The following is a 16,449-nucleotide window of genomic DNA, read 5'->3' on the forward strand; positions in this document are numbered from 1 at the left end:
GGTCCGTGCCCGGGGAGGAGGTTGGGGTCCGTGCCGGGGAGGAGGATGGGGGGGGTCCGTGCCGGGGAGTGGGATGGGGGGTCCGTGCCTGGGAGGGGGGTGGGGGGGGGGGGGGCCGTGCCGGTGAGGGGGATGGGGGCCCGTGCCGGGGAGGGGGATGGGGGTCCGTGCCGGGGAGGGGGATGGGGGGTCCGTGCCGGGGAGGAGGATGGGGGGCCCGTGCCGGGGAGGGGGATGGGGGTCCGTGCCGGGGAGGGGGATGGGGGGGTCCGCGCCCGGGGAGGGGGGGATGGGGGGGTCCGTGCCGGGGAGGGGCAGGGGGGGGGCAAGTGAGTTTGTCCACCTGGCCAGGTGCCAGCCTCCAACAGTTGGACCCATGCGGTCCATGCCACCTGGCTGGGGGGGAAGGAGGGGATATGGGCAATGATGACATGTCGTCGTTCACCCCCCCCCCCCCCCCCCCCCCCCAACCAGGCCGTCATGTTTTCCGATCATCCAGCGATGTTGGCCGCCGTGGCGGCAGCCGCTAATGTCCATGTTGCCCTGGATGAGGAGGAGGAGCGTGCCAGAGAGGCGGCGCAGGCTGCCGCAGAGGCTGGAGGGACACCTGACCGACAGGACGAGGAGGGGGAGGAGGACGTCGCGGCCCCACGGCAACGGAGGCACCCGAGGGCGCCCCGTGTGTACCGGCCCTGACAGTCATACCAGGACCTCACGGACCGGGAATGCAGGAGGAGACTCCGGATGAGGCGGGAAACCGTGGCACACATCTGCCACCTGCTGGCACACCTGTCACCGCGTGGCACTGGCGGGGGACACCCTCTCCCCGTGTCCATCAAGGTTACGGTTGCCCTGAACTTTTATGCAACGGGGTCATTCCAGGCACAGAGTGGGGACCTGTCCGGCATATCGCAGACATCGGTGCATCGGGGCAGTGACAGATGCCCTATGTGCCATGGCGCACCGCTACATCCGCTTCCCTGTGGACCGGGCCAGCCAAGATGCCCGGGCCGTGGGCTTCTCTGCCGTGGCCGGGTTCCCTGTGGTCCAGGGCGCGATCGACTGGATGCACATCGCCGTGCGGCCACCTGCAGATAACAGGGCCGTGTTCACCAAAAGGAAGGGGACCTATTCGATGAACGTACAGGTGGTCTGTGACCACCGCATGATGATCCTGCAAGTCTGCGCCCGTTACCCAGGCAGTGTACACGACACATACGTGTTGTCGCGGTCATCCATCCCCGGCATGTACGAGGGACGCCATCCCCGGCTGAGGGGCTGGTTGCTGGGCGACAGGGGCTACCCATTGCGATCGTGGCGGATGACGCCTGTACGGAGGCCACGCAATGAGGCGGAGAACCGCTACAATGATGCCCATGTAGCGACAAGGGGAGTGATAGAGAGGTGCTTTGGCGTGCTGAAGATGCGTTTCAGGTGCCTGGACCTCTCTGGGGGCGCCCTCCAGTATCGGTCAGATAGGGTCGGCCGCATCATTGTGGTGTGCTGCGTCCTGCACAACATAGCCCAGCAGAGGGGCGATGTGCCGCAGGCAGAGGAGGGCGGAGTGGAGGAGCAGCAGGAAGAGGCCCAGTCCTCCTCAGATGAGGGGGATGGGGGTAATGGTCAGGGCAGACGGGGTAGACACAGGCGGGTGGCTGTCCACCATTACCAGCTGGCCCAGCGGGCACGGGACAGACTGATAGCCGCCCGCTTCACTGACTAGATGGGCGTGGGAATCGGGTAGTATGGCCACAGACCGCACACCATGGCAACAGCCGACCGCCCACATCCCCCACCCATCCACCCACCCAGCACCCTCACCCCCCTCCCCAACCCCACCCACCCCACCCGCATGCACACCACCACCCCCATTGCCGATCCACCTGCGGCACAACGGCCGGGCTCACACAGTTGCGGGTGGACGCCTGTCTATTGCAGGCCATGGAGGATGATGACAACCTGCCCTGCGGTAAGCTCCTGGCTCCACATCGTTGGACTATGTCTGACCCATGGCCACAGTACCACCATCCACCCGGACCATCCCTGCATGCGGCTGTGACACTGCAGCGCACGGTCCCGTCCTCTGCCCGGGGGGATGTTGAAGGCGGCCCAGGGGGATGGGGGCAGACTCAACTGGGGCTGAGGTAAGACCACCCCTCACACACACACTTGCGCTCAACGTACATGACACCCCCGCACGCTTTGGACAGAGCATAATGGCAGCTTCTGTAGGTGTAACATTGACATTAATAACCAAACGAGTTCATGCACGTGCCCTAGCCCCTAAAACTCATCTGTGCCCTGCACCCGTGCCAACTTACTCAGTGTCTAATTGTTTGGCGTTACGGGCCCTTTGACTACGTCTACGTGGTTCCCCAGACGGTACAGCAGAACTGGAGGTGGACTCCTGTGATTCCTGCCCTCTGACACTGGATCCCTTTGGCGGCTGTTTCCTGGGGCGTCCTGGCCTAGATGGGCCAGGCTGCGGCCCGGGCGACTGGGATGGCGAGCTGCCAGCCTGTCCTGCCCGTTGCCCACCCGATGCACCTGGGACGGAAGGGGGGGAGTCCGAGGTGTCGCGGTGTACCGGGACCTCCCCTACAGGGGGACCCGGGACGGACCACACCACCTCCTCCTCCCTCGGGGTGCCCGATGGCCCCCAGGCCTCTACATGGGTGGGGGATGCGAACGGACTGGCCATCCGACGCCCCCCCCCCCGGCATCTGGCGCTGCCAGTCCTGGAGGCCTGTGCTGGTATCGACAGGGGTCTGCAGGTTTGCAGCCATGGAGCCCAGGGAGTTGGCAAACCCTGTCTGTGACAGTGCGACGCCGGCTCGCACATGGCCAATGGCGCCGATGCCCTCAGCGATGGCCTGCTGAGACTGGGCCATGGCCTGCTGAGACTGGGCCATGGCCTGCAGAGACTGGGCTAGTGCGTTGAGCGCCTCTGCCACCTGGCGCTGGCACTGGCTCATGGCCTCCTGTGAGAGGGTAGCCATGTCCTGGGCCACAGACGCCGCATGCACGGAAAGCCCCAGGCCTCGCAAACCGTTCCCCATGTCTGACACCGTCGCACCCATTGCCTCCACCGCGGACGCCACCCGTGTGGTGTCGGCTTGGGTGGCACGCATGACCGGGACCACTCCCAGCTCCTGGACGCGGGTGGACTCCACCTGCGACTGCAGCCGCCGCAAGCCGGCCGTCACCCTCTTCGCTCGTCTCCAGGTCGGTGGTTGCATCGGATCTATGTCTGGGTGTGGTAACTCCAGGAACCTTGGGCTGGGCTGCCCTCCGACCGCCCGGCCCCTCTGCTGCCCCTACCTCCACCTGCTGTACCGGGACGGCTGTGTTGTGCGCACCAGTGAGTGTACCAGACGCCTCATCAGTAAAGTGCCCAACCGAGGTGAGTGTTTCTGCGATGGCGGAGGGTGTTGGTGACAGCAGTGGCGTTGTGTCGTGCGCTTCGTCCCACTCTGAGTCCATGGCACTTTGGGGTGGCGTCCACGCTGAGTCACTGTCCGGTATTTCGTCTTCCTGGCTAGTGCTGTCCCGGGTAGGGGTGTCCTGGGTAGTCGTGTCCTGGATAGTGGTGTCCTGGGTAGTGGTGTCCTGGCTCGGAGTGACGGGGGCCTGTGGCTGCCCCCCTCGTCGCTGGGTGGCACACGCCTGCGTCGTCGCTCCCGCACGTGACGGGGGTGTCGTCTCCCTGTCGCTCCAGGTCTCTCTGTCTCCCGTGGTGTGCAAGGGGCATCCTGCGGGTGTCGCATGCCGGACGGTCCGGGTCCCTCCGTCTCCCGTAGCCTCCGAGGGGCATCCTGCGGGCGGTCTGCATCTGCGGGGATGGGTGCCTCGACGTTTGCTCCTGCGATACACAATGAAGCATGCATGGTTAGACACGCAGGCAGTGATCAGGTGATATGGGGGAGGGGGGATATGGGGGAGGGGGGATACGGGGGAGGGGGGATATGGGGGAGAGGGATATGGGGGAGGGGGGATATGGGGAGGGGGGATATGGGGGAGGGGGGATATGGGGAGGGGGATATGGGGAGGGGGGATATGTGGGATATGGGGGAGGGGGATATGGGGAGGGGGGATATGGGGGAGGGGGGATATGGGGGAGTGGGGATATGGGGAGGGGGGATATGGGGGAGGGGGTATATGGGGAGGGGGGATATGGGGGAGGGGGGATATGGGGGAGGGGGGATATGGGGAGGGGGGATATGGGGGAGGGGGGATATGGGGAGGGGGATATGGGGAGGGGGATATGGGGGAGGGGGGATATGTGGGATATGGGGGAGGGGGTATATGGGGGAGGGGGGATATGGGGAGGGGGATATGGGGGAGGGGGGATATGGGGGAGGGGGGATATGGGGGAGGGGGGATATGGGGAGGGGGGATATGGAGGAGGGGGTATATGGAGGAGGGGGATATGGGGGAGGGGGGATATGGGGGAGGGGGGTATGGTGGAGTGGGGATATAGGGGGGATATGGGGGAGGGGGGATATGGGGATATGGATATCGGGCAGGGGGGGGGAGGCTCACCCTGGCTGCTCTGACGAGGTTGTTCACCTTCTTGTGGCACTGGGTGCCTGTCCGTGGTGTCAGGGCCGCAACGGTGACGGCCTCTTCCACCTCCCTCCACAGACGCCGGCTGTGGCGTGGGGCAACTCTGCGGCCGTGCCCGGGATACAGGGCGTCCCTCCTCTGCTCCACTGCGTCCAGGAGCGCCTCCACATCCCGTGACTGGAACCTCGGGGCTGAGCGGCGGCCAGCCATCCAGTCGGGTGTTCCGTCGGGTGGGAGGGGAGCAGCGCGGCCTTATGAGCCGTCACGTCGTGCGGCGTGTATGATGCTGCACGGCGTGAACCACGTGCGCAAGCGTGGATCCCGTTACGTCGCTGCTAGCCCATTTCGGGCCGGAGACTTTCGAACCATTTTTCCGACGTGACGCAAGTCGGATTTGCGCCGTTTTTTGCGCCAATCGGTGGACTTTGCGCCGATAACGGAGAATTTCGCCCCTGTTGCGAGCGGCCAAATTCAGTCAGACTGCGCTGGGCGGGAAACCCGGCGCAAACTCGGGGTGTAATGTTATTGTTTAATTATTTCAACTTCATAAGTTGCATCTTTTTTGAGAGTGTTTTGGCCCGGTGGCTGTGTGGTGAGTGAGACTGGTGGCTGTGTGGTGAGTGAAAGGCATGCAGGAGCACTGCAATGCTGACACACATGCATGTTTCACATATTTGACTGGCGATTTGAGCGAGGGATATGATTCAGCCCTCTGGTTACCAATTCAGAAAGAGCGGTGGGGGCCGGTGATGGGGGCTGCAGATGCCCCGACTACACACAATAGAAGCCCTTCTGGTCGCTTGCAAGAGGTGTTCCTGCCCTGAATCTCTCTGGGAGGTGTCTTTCTCTCTCCCCACCCTCACTTGAAAAGCTCTTCCCGGTTTTTTATCCCCACCCAAACCAGCTTCAGGATGCTGAGAGTTGCGACTGGACATTCCGATCACTGACACCCCACCCCCTCTGTTGCTGGGGGTTAATTCCTGGTGTGTGGGGGGAGAAAGCAGAAGCATTGAAGGGTCCTGATCCCACCGCAACAATCCGAATCGACATCGGAGCAAGGTCAGTGAGGGACAACAAAAGGGGGGAGGGGAGGGGGTAGCAGCGGCCGGTAGCAGCGGCCGGTGGGGCAGAAGGGGTGAGGGGGTAGAGGTCTCCGTCCTGGGGGTTCAGGATCACATCCACAGCAGTTGTTTTGTGGGGGGGGGGGGGGGGGGGTAGTCAGGGGGCGGTGAAATTCACGCTCTGGTAATTATCCTTCATTGTACCTTTGTTTGAAATTTGACGGTGCAATTTTTCGTTTGGAACAAAGTTTTACAGGCGAGAGTGAGGTGCTGGTGTTGCTACTTCATCCGGCTTTGTTCAAAAATCGTCCCGCAAGAGCTCACCTCTTCGGGTTTCCCAAAGTTTCCTTGTTCCATTTCCCTTCCCTTTTCTGTTTTTGCGGTCTGGGTGTTTCCCAACAGTTCTGAGCAGTTACCCTGTTGTGTTCCGTTGATGGTACTGCCTGCAGTTCCATCACCCTCTCTGTGGCGCCTAGTTGAAATCACAGGAGAAAGAGCTGTCGGCTGGAAGATAAGCAGAGGCAGTGGAACACAATGGCACCTTGTTTTCCACCAGTTCCACTCTTTCTCAGCAACATCAGGGGTTCTGATAAATGTGGCTCAATGGAGGGGAAGTGGGAGGTTGGAGAATCATTAACTGGAGGAAGGGGGGGGGGGAGAGTTAGACTGGAAAAGTTGGGTCGCAGGGGAGTTTTTTCAAAAACGGTAGTTTGCAAACCGAAAGTGATTTGAGAAATTGCAGCATCTTAGTTTAATACCACGATTTTAAAATCATTATTTAGGTTGTTTACAACTCCTACTATGTTGCAGCCACATTTGCAAATGCATATTGCTGAAAAGTGATGCATGTTGTCGAAGCTTTGCACCCTGCACTGTTAGGACAAACAAGAATACCAAATTTCAATGCAGCACAACAATTTGTGCGACAGGAGAAAAGGGTGCTGTTTGGCGGGCAGTTCTGAGTTTGGTTTGACTTGGACTAATTTACATGGGAATGTCACGGGACCTTTGATCAGCCTGCAGTATTTAACTTTCAGACATCATTAAAATTCTGGCTAAATTGATAAACAGCCACTGTTGAGTTTGAATAAAATCTTTCCAATCCAGTATACCGCTGCACTTGGTAGTCACTGCACTGGAAAATGATACAGCAGTTTATTGAAGGCACAAGTTTACAAAAATTAAGATAATCTGTAGCTGGGCTATTCAGCACCAGACATGTTTGTTGCTCAGTAGTTAGACAGTAACAAGGGGCAATCAGAGAGGAGCATAAGATAGATCCAGGCTTGGAACAATTTTGACCATTCGTTCACTGTCGCTGGGTCAAAATCCTGGAACTCCCTCCCTGACAGCACTGTGGGTATACCTACATCACATGGATTGCAACGGTTTAAGAAGATGGCTCGCCACCACCACCTTCTGAAGGCCAATTAAGAATGGGCAATAAATGTTGAGCTTGCTATCACCTCCCAAGGTGAATAAAAACAAGATATATATACTTGAACTATAAAGCAGGTCCGACACCTAGAGTACTTTGGATAGTTTTGGTCTCCTTACTAAAGGAAGGATATACTTGCATTGGAAGCAGTTCAGAGAAAGTTCACTGGATAATTCCTGAGATGAAGGGGCTTGTCTTCTGAGGAGAGGTTGAGCAGGTTGGGCCTGTACTCATTGGAGTTCTGAAGAATGAGAGGTGATTTTATTGAAATATACAATATCCTGAGGGGACTGGACAGGGTAAATGCTGAGAGGATGTTTTCCCTCTGGGGAATATAGAACTGGGGGCACAGTTTAAAAATAAGAGGTCTCCCATTTAACATGGAAATGAGAAGGAATTGTCTTTGGAATTCTCTTTGCCAGAACAGTGGAGACTGGGTCATTGAATATATTCACGGCTGGGTTAGATAGCTATTTGATCTACAAGGGAGACAATTGTTATGGGGAAAATACAGAATGGGGGACAGCCATGATCTTATTGAATGGCAGATGGACCGAATGACCTATTCTGCTCCTAATTCTTATGTACTTATGCTCTTCTGATCATGTTCTTCCGTCACCATTTGAGTGAAAATAATTTTCCATCAGAATTGATAAAACACAAAGATGTTGCCTCATTTCCCTTTCACCTGTGACAAAGCAGCTCTTAAATCTCTAGGAGTTAGCAGCTTGAAAACAATGTGAGCAGAGAAGGACTATGAGGCAAGGCCTGGTTATGCTGAGGCCAGGACTCCACTTCTTTGTTGGGGAGGAGACATGGAGGAGGCAATCAGAGTGGGATCATTAGTGGGGCAAATGTTTTTTTATATCTACCGCCTTATGCGGGGACTTCGCAGAAAGAGACAAGAACTGACCAAGCAACTGACCAGGAATTCCATCACACCACACTCCTTTGTCCCAAAGCAATGTTCTCGTGAAGGTTGTGCCACGACCTGATGCTGGCCCAGGTGGGACCTGGTCCCAGGCTTCTTTGTTGAGAAACTTCCAGAAATACATTGAATCACAGTTGGCAACCCTAGGCATTGAGGAGATTTATTAGAACGTTACCTCTCTCATGTGGAAAGACTGGAGAAGCTGGGGTTGCTCTCCTTCGAGCAGATAAAGTTGAGAGGAGATTTGATGTATGTGTCCAAGAGTTTGAGGGGTTTCAAAAGAGGAATTAAGAGGAAATTCTTTCCAGTGGCAAATTAACCAGACAATAAGGATTTAAGGTAATTGGCAAAAGAACAAAAGGCCAAATGAAGAGAATATTTTTTCCACAGCAAGTTGTTGTGATTGTAAATGCACTGGCTGAAAGGGCGATGGAGACAGATTCAATAAGCCTCGCAAAAGGAATGAGATAAATACCTGATGGTGAAACTTTGACGGGCTATGGGGAAAGGGTAAGAAAATTGGACTATTTGGATAGTTGTTTGAAAGAGCCAGCATAGACATGATAGGCAGAATGGCCTCCTTCAGTGTTGTCTCACTCCATGACTTGGTAGGAAGTAACACATTGATAATTGGTGATTTTGGGATTGCATTAGAAAGCTATGACTTTTTTGTGCTTCTTGAGCTGTTATAGTTTGTACTGTCTCCAGTTCCTTTCCTTGTTTAAGCGGCTTGGCAAAGCTTTCTCTATGCAGCTGGCTATCTCCTTTGAAGTTTAATCTGATTCAATGATGCACTAAAGTAGTGTAGCTCAGGTCCAACAATAAACCCCAAATGATGTTAAATTATTTACTCAAGAGCATTTCAGGTGCCCTTTGTCTTTTCTTAATTTGGACAACAAAGTAGTCGCACATAGGAACACATGACACAGGAGTAGGCCATTTGGTCCTTCAAGCCTGCTCCATCATTCTGTAAGATCATGGCCATCTGAATGTGGCCTCAGTTCCACTTTCCTGTCTGCTACCCCATAACCCTCGACTCCTTTGTCGATCAAAAAGATCTGTCTAACTTAAATAAATTCAAAGACCTAACCTCCCCTGCTCTCTGGGGAAGGACCCTCTGGGAGGAAAGAATTCTCCTCATCTTCGCCTTGAAGGAGACACCTCTTACACTTTAACTGTGTCCCTAAGTGCCTGACTCCTCCACAAAAGGAAATATGGAAATAATTAAGAATTAGCTCACATGAAGAAATAAAAGTAGAAAATGCTGGAAATACTCAGATGGTCAGGCAACATCTGTGGAGAGAGATACAGAGTTAATGGTTAGATTTTAATCTCCCCTTCCAGCGGGTTTGAAAGTTCGGGGGATACACAAAATCTAGTGGATGGTCTTTTGCTCCGCCTACCCCCTACCCCAACATGTCTAAAATTTTATGAAGGGGAAGGGAGTCGTCGGGTGGCCCGTCAAGTGTATTGAGGACCTTAAATGGTCAATTAGTGACAACTTAAGGGCCTTATCCCACCCCACCTGCATTTTACCTGTGCCATGTGGGATGCCCAACAGCTTTAAGAGGGGGACAACTTCCTTTGTGGATCTGGGCCCAACTGAGACACCCCTTTCAATATCATCCCCTGGTTTAGACCTAACCTCATTCCCCTCATCCCATCTTACTAAGATTCTCACCCTACCTTGGCTCCATTGCGTGGGGAAACTACCTGTAGCCCCAGCAGTGGCCACCATTTCTGGCTGGCACTGCTAAGCCCACAGAGCCGTTAGCCGTCCAATTGGCCGGCAGCTCTCTAAGGCGGGATTTTCTCCCAAGATAGAAGCAATAGTCTTGCCTTAAAGCTGTTCCCAGTGTTAAATTGCTGTCTGGCTTGTGGATAGGCTGCACATTGACTTTCTAGCTGGAGGGTCGGGACCACGGTGCCCCGTAAAATCCAGTCCAACGTTTCAGGTCAATGATCTTTCAAAAGTCTCACACTAACACCACTTTATACAGGCTAAGTCCCTTTCAAATTTATTTACAAATAAAACGATACACAGAAAAAGATATTGTTCAACAACATCTGATGTGATACATACCAGACTATGATGGTGTTTAAAGGAGGAAGAAGCTTTTCTCGGAAAGACACATATACTTGAGCTTATCCAAAACTCTGCTCCCCATATCCAAATTGCGCCCAAGGGCACCATTCTCCCAAAAGGAATAAAGTCCACTAGCGAGCGCGTTAAGCCGCGTGTTTCCCAGCACTCGCAGTGTGAACGAGCAACGCGCGACCGAGGCTGCACATAGCCCCGCTTTTTACAGTGGGGAGCTCCGATCGCCGGAACTCCCCATTGTAGTGAGAGAGACACAAACCCCGACCGTCCCCCCCTCCAAGCCTGAATGCAATATTGCAGGGTCCCCGGCCCCCTCAATCACCCATGCCAGGCAACCCCGACCTGATTGTGCGCCTGCAAAAAATGCCAGCTTGGCAGTGCCAACCTGGCAGTGCCCATGCCAACACCACTTGGGCACCTTTACAATGCGAGGCTGGCACCGAGGTGGTACTGCCAGGATGCCAGGCCTACACTGCCAGGGTACCCAGGTGGCACCAGTGCCAGGGTACCACCCTGCCCAAAGGGCATGCAACTGGGCGCCTCCAATCCCCTGGGATACCTCCGCAAGTGCCATTCCATCTGGCCCCCGAGGTCTCTGACACAATGGTTGAATGCCAAAGCCTCAGGTACCTTGGGAATCTACACATTAGAGTGAGGCTTTCCCTGTCGCTCTAATATGCAGATTTGCTAAAAAGTGATCCATTCTGGGCGGGATTCATATCACAACGCCTCGCGAGATAACGTTAAATCTCACGAGGCACTGCGAGCCAGTTAGATTCTGAGACCGGGGTCTCCCCGGCATTCAACGGCCACGCTGCGTCGTGGCGAACTGCTTTTCCAGCTCCTTGTCTCACCAATCCTGAATTGCTGCTTGAAACCTATGTCTTCAAACCAAGAGGTTGGGCAGCTGTCCTATATCTATTCTCATGTAACTCAGGGCACAATTCTCCGGCCTCGTTACACTCTCGCTCAAGGCAAAACGAGGCCAGTGAATAGCGGAAGTGGCCAAAAAATTAGAACCGCGCAAGGCGCCAAACAGTTTGTGATGTAACCAGCCCGCTCCCGTAGGCGAAATCAGGATCTCGGCTGGCGAGAAACCAATTATCACCACTTAAAGCCCATTTCCATACAAATAACAGGAGCCACCCCATATCCAACAGCCTCCCATCTTTCAGCGGCCTCCCCAGCTAGTGCTCACGCTGGCACCGATTAGTACTCCTTATGAAAAACATGAACCTGGCAGAAGGACTTCTTTGGGGAGCCAAGGGGGGGAGCAGCCATCTTTACTGACAGGGTGCTGGGCTTGCTGCTCCTGTGCTCGGTGAGGAGACGCTCGGCTGGGGTTGGGGGACTCTCCGCAGGGGCGGGCCACCATCGGAGGGTGGGGGTGTCCGCTCGGGGGCAACCGCTCACTGCACCACCATGTCAACTCCTGGATCATGTTTATCCGTTCCGGGGGCAACCCTTGTCCCTGCCTGTCTGCCCCCATGACCATCCATAACCCCCACCGACTGCCGAGACCTCTGGCTGCATGACTGAAGGCGTTTGCTAATAGGGGATTGGCAATCGTGGTCGCGTGAACACTTCACAGATGCCAAGTGGATTCCCGTAGGTGGGCGGGCCATGTAGCATGTGGGTGTCTTTGCTTAGCATCCCAATCACACCTTCATGCCTTTAACTGTGCTGAACACTGCGGGAGGCCACACCACACACAGCAGCCAAGATCCGAACACCCAGGGAGTGGGACACAGCTTCGGGGACATGTCTAAGGCCGGAGTGTGGGGTAGTGCCAAGGGGAGGGGGGGATGCCTGGAGAGATGGGCCAAAGGTTTAGGGGTCGGCCCGCATTGCGGAAGAAGGTGACAGAGGCATCATACTGGTTGTGCACAAAGGTGTTTATTGTGTTTGACAATTCCTCACTCTCCCGATGGTGCTGGCCCCTCCCCACCCCCATCCACCTCACTCCTTACCTACCACCCGCCTACCCCCCCTCCGCCCGGTGCCCCCACTGATCCTTGATGAGCTTTGCCTTCCTAGCTCTACCACTATGTCTCGGTGTGTCCCCAGGATGCACATCAGAGGTGGAAGCAGCCAGCTGCTTACCTCATCCCGTGGCCTTCGATGTCCCTGGCGGGCCCCTGCTAACTTGTCGGCTGCACATGCACAGCCTTGCCGCCCTGTCCTATGTGCTGGCTGCAAGAAGCGGACTCATCAGAGGGGAAGAATCGGGCGAGCTGGTGGCCACTGTCGCCACTGCATGGGATGGGTCCAGGTTGGCACTCAAGTGCCCCCTTCTCCCGCTCGGTGGGCATAGAGCCCTGGGGTTCACCTTGACGGAATAGTAGCTGGTTCGAGCCCTGGCTGCCCCTGTATCATCTGGCTCAGCCAGCCCTGGCGGCTCTCCATGGTCTGCACCAACCTGTCGATGCCCTTAGTGATGCTCCTCAGTGACTGGGACATGCTCTGCAGCACTTCGGCAATGCCCACCTGTGACTGGGACCGGCTCCGCAGTGCTCGGGCCATGCCCATGCCATGCCCATCTGAGAGCGGGACATGTCACGCAGCAGCTCATCGAGGTCAGCCTGGTACTGGGTGCCATCCCCCAGTGAGTCGGACATTCTGCCGAGGCCTCAGCCATGGCCGTCACCGACTGCGCGATGCCTTGGACACCTTCACTCATGGTGCTGACATCGTGCACCAAGCTCTCCACTGCGGTCACCACCCTGGCAGTGTTGGCCGTGCTGCCATGGATTGCCGGCAACATCTCTATGCCCGCAGCCTCTGGGACTCCTCTAAGCGGCTAAGGACGTGCTGCAGTGTCGCTAACGTCTTCCTCTGAATGTCCCGGGTGCTCCCTATCGTCTCCATCAACTCTGGGTAACGCTTCCACAGGCTCAGCATCAGGCTGGGACCCAGCTGGGTCCTGGGATCCAGCAGCCCTCCGACTGCTGTCTCGCCTGGGGGTTCCTGCCTCCACCTGATGCGCATCAGTGACAATGTGGTGTTCACCAGATTGTGTCCCCAAAGCCTGTCCACTAACATTTCCCGCCGAGGTGTATGTAGCGCTGGTGGCAGGTGGGGATGACAGCTGCGACGCGACTATTAAGGCAGCATCCTCGGAGCTCTCCTCTGAGGTGGTCTTCTGGGGGGCTGGAGAGGGGGCCACCTGGCATAGGCCGGCGCCGTCGGCTGGAGGACCTGCAGGAGAATGGACATGTGGTCAGTGGGAGGGTTGGGTCAGTCAGTAAGGCAATAACAACTCAGGTTTGACAGGTCCTCTGGGTGTAGTCCGATGGTTCCTCACCTCTGCGGCGTCCGCCAGCCTCCGCATTGGTGACCGCTCTGTCCTCGGCCACCCCAGTCACCTCCGGGGCACACTCCTTGAAGCTGGGGAGGATTTGTGTGTCCGGCGCGTCACCGCCAGTCTGGTCCCTCTCCCGACAGTTGTGGGTGAACTTTTCCTGAGGAGACACAGAGAGGGCATCGTTAGCCACATGCGTGTTCACAATGGTGTGGGGGGGGGGGGGGGGATGAGGGAGGGGTTGGGGTGGTTGTAAGGGGAAGAGGTGGAGGAAGGGTTAGATGCTCTCGTGGGGAGAGGTCTCGGGGTGGGGGGGGGGCATCGCTGTCTACTCACTCGTGCTGCTTGGTTTATTTCATTCACCTTCTTCCTGCACTGGAGGCCAGTCCTCCTGGTCACACTCCCAGCGCCCACAGCCGCCACTACCTCACCCCAGGCAGCACTGGCTGTCCTATGGCTGACCCTTCAGGACCCTCAGGGGAACAGGACATCCCTCCCGACCTCCACTGCGTCTAGGAGCCTCCCCAGATCAGCATCCCTGAATCTTGGGGCCGGTCTCCTCGGCACCATTGTTGCGAGCTGGCTGGGGTTGGCTGAGCAAGTGCAGCCGAAGTGCTGCTCGACCTTGTTGGCGGGGGGCTGGCGAGCACGGTCCTGGCGAATCAGCTGCTGAGCCTTCATTTGGGGTGAGAAGCCCAAGAGGCCACGTAAAGTGGACCAATTAACTTTGAATAGCGTTGCCGGCCTCGATGTGCTGAGCGCCGGGAAGCTCGCGGCAATTCCCGCTCGCTACAACACTTGGAAATCTTTCTGGAGAATTGCGACCTCAGTGTCAAATGCCATCTTAGTATGCTTCTTTGAAACACCTTGTGACATTTTGCCATGTCAAAGGCACTATATAAATGCAAGTTGTTGTAGTGGTACTAGGTTAACACAGCAGTGGTTCAATTTAGGTCCGACTCTCACAAACTCCATAAATTTGGTGATTTGTTGGCTGGTATCAGGAAAGAAAATAACTGTGAAGAGCTGTGGCTCTCCATAAATGCGCGTTGTTGTGGACAGGATTGAATTTGTACACCTATAGTCTACCTATGGTCTACGCCCATGTGTGAGGAACAGCTATACTGCAAAGGTGGAGTTCAGCAAAGACACCTAGAACTCAGCGCCTTCAGAAAAGGGGAGGAGGGGAAAAAATAGATGTAGGTTTGAGGTGGTTGGTAGTGGGATATAGAGGGTGTTGTGACCGAAGGCAAGGAGTCCACACGTAACCAGAAAGATAGGAAACAACAATTTTTATTCTACTACTCCACTACCCTCAGGGGCCTCGTCGGGGTTTATATCCTGTGGGGGGTTGCCCCATTTGGGAGGAATCTCTGCCCCCTAATCACCCTGGGAAGCTCGTATTCCGAGATGTAGGAGGGGAATCTGATACCATGTAGGTTCCAACCCTTTAAGGGGCCGTAACAGAGGAAGAAAACTCACAGCAATGTTTTCCAGGGGAAATTAAACAGTAACAAAGAGGCTCTTCTTGTAATGATCCTTACTAGCCAGTCGAGCTTTGCCATGTAATCTCAACACTTGGCAACTGTCAGAACCTAATTGTAGCAGAAGAATCACCTCATACTCAAAGTAAAACACTGCCAACTTGCAGCAGAGTCACTTCACATCATTCGAGCCCACCCCAGTTTGCCCTTTAGTTGTTAATTCAAAATAAGGGCAAGTTCTTCTGTTGAATCCATTGTGCAGTTTCTTTTAATAAACAGACTTCGGAGCTGGAGAAGTGTTTGTGTTGGACACTGTATCCATAGTACGGGGCCCGTTTAAGGTGCCTGGCAATGTGCATCCTGCTATTTTAGGGACTTCCTGTTTTTAGTTCTGTTGCAAACAAGTACCATGCAGCAATTCTTGTGGGAGACAAAGGATCAGGAGCCAATTGGCAAGTACAGTTTTCACCTCATAATCGGGGACGTCATATTCCAGTCCTTTGTTCACCAAGTGTTGGGAGTGCAGTGTGGTGTACTGTTATAAGATCTCATTTTAAATACAGACTTGAATTATAATAGTACAGATAAAATTAGGATGTGTGCAAGCTAAAGATTCTGATGGTCCATGGTTTGCTACCACTTTGCAGTTATAATACTGATTGAGGGGTAGGGACAAAAGAGGGTATGAAATGTAACATGGGATTCAAGCACAAACTACACTGAGATTATAAACCAGGACTTCTTTATTCCACAGGCATCAAATCTTCATAAACATTCATGGAAAAATTTAGTTCAATGAACAAACTGTTTACGATGGATATTAACGGCCGATGTGCCAGATTCGTTCACGGATGACACCAAGGTTGGTGGAGTTGTAGATAGTGTTGAGGATTATCAGAGGATAAAGCAGGACATAGATAGGTTGGAGACTTGGGCAGAGAAATAGCAAATAGAGTTTAATCCAGCCAAATGTGAGGTAATGGATTTTGGTAGCTCTAACATAGAAGGGAAATACACCGTAAATGGCAAAACTCTTAGGAATATAAAAAGTCAGAGAGATCTGGGCGTGCAAGTCTACAGATCTTTGAAGGTGGCAACACAAGTGGACAAGGTAGTCAAGAAAGCATACGGAATACTTGCCTTCATTTAACGGGGCATCAAGTACAAAAACTGGCAAGTCATGCTACAGTTGTATAGAACCTTGGTACGGCCGCACTTGGAAAATTGCGCACAATTCTGATCGCCACACTACCAGACGGATGTGGAGGCTTTGGAGAGGGCGCAGATGAGGTTTACCAGGATGTTGCCTGGTCTGGAGGGTGTTAACTTTGTGGAGAGGCTGAATAGACTTGGGCTGTTTTCATTAGAAAAACGGAGGTTGAGGGATACCTTGATAGAGGTCTACAAGATTATGAGGGGCATGGATAGAGGGGATGGACAAGCACTCTTTCCCAGGGTGGAGTGGTCAGTCACCAGGTTTAAGATCCGTGGGGCTTAGAGGAGATGTGCGAGGCAGGTTTTTTACGCAGAGGGTGGTGAGTGCCTGGAATGCATTGCCAGGGGAGGT

At 54.8% G+C, this 16,449-nt stretch overlaps 1 protein-coding gene across 1 annotated transcript in view; it reads left to right on the plus strand.

Annotated features, from left to right (window-relative positions):
* The first annotated feature begins 5,241 nt into the window (after positions 1-5,241).
* The window catches only part of LOC140421656 (BTB/POZ domain-containing protein 3), a 73,220-nt gene continuing 62,012 nt past the window's right edge, over positions 5,242-16,449 (plus strand). The window contains exon 1 of the mRNA XM_072506475.1: positions 5,242-5,625. The gene's annotated coding sequence lies outside the window, so the exon portion shown is untranslated. The remainder of the gene's footprint in view (positions 5,626-16,449) is intronic.

This window comes from Scyliorhinus torazame, chromosome 1 (genome assembly GCF_047496885.1).
Source record: "Scyliorhinus torazame isolate Kashiwa2021f chromosome 1, sScyTor2.1, whole genome shotgun sequence".
NCBI classification, from domain to species: domain Eukaryota; kingdom Metazoa; phylum Chordata; class Chondrichthyes; order Carcharhiniformes; family Scyliorhinidae; genus Scyliorhinus; species Scyliorhinus torazame.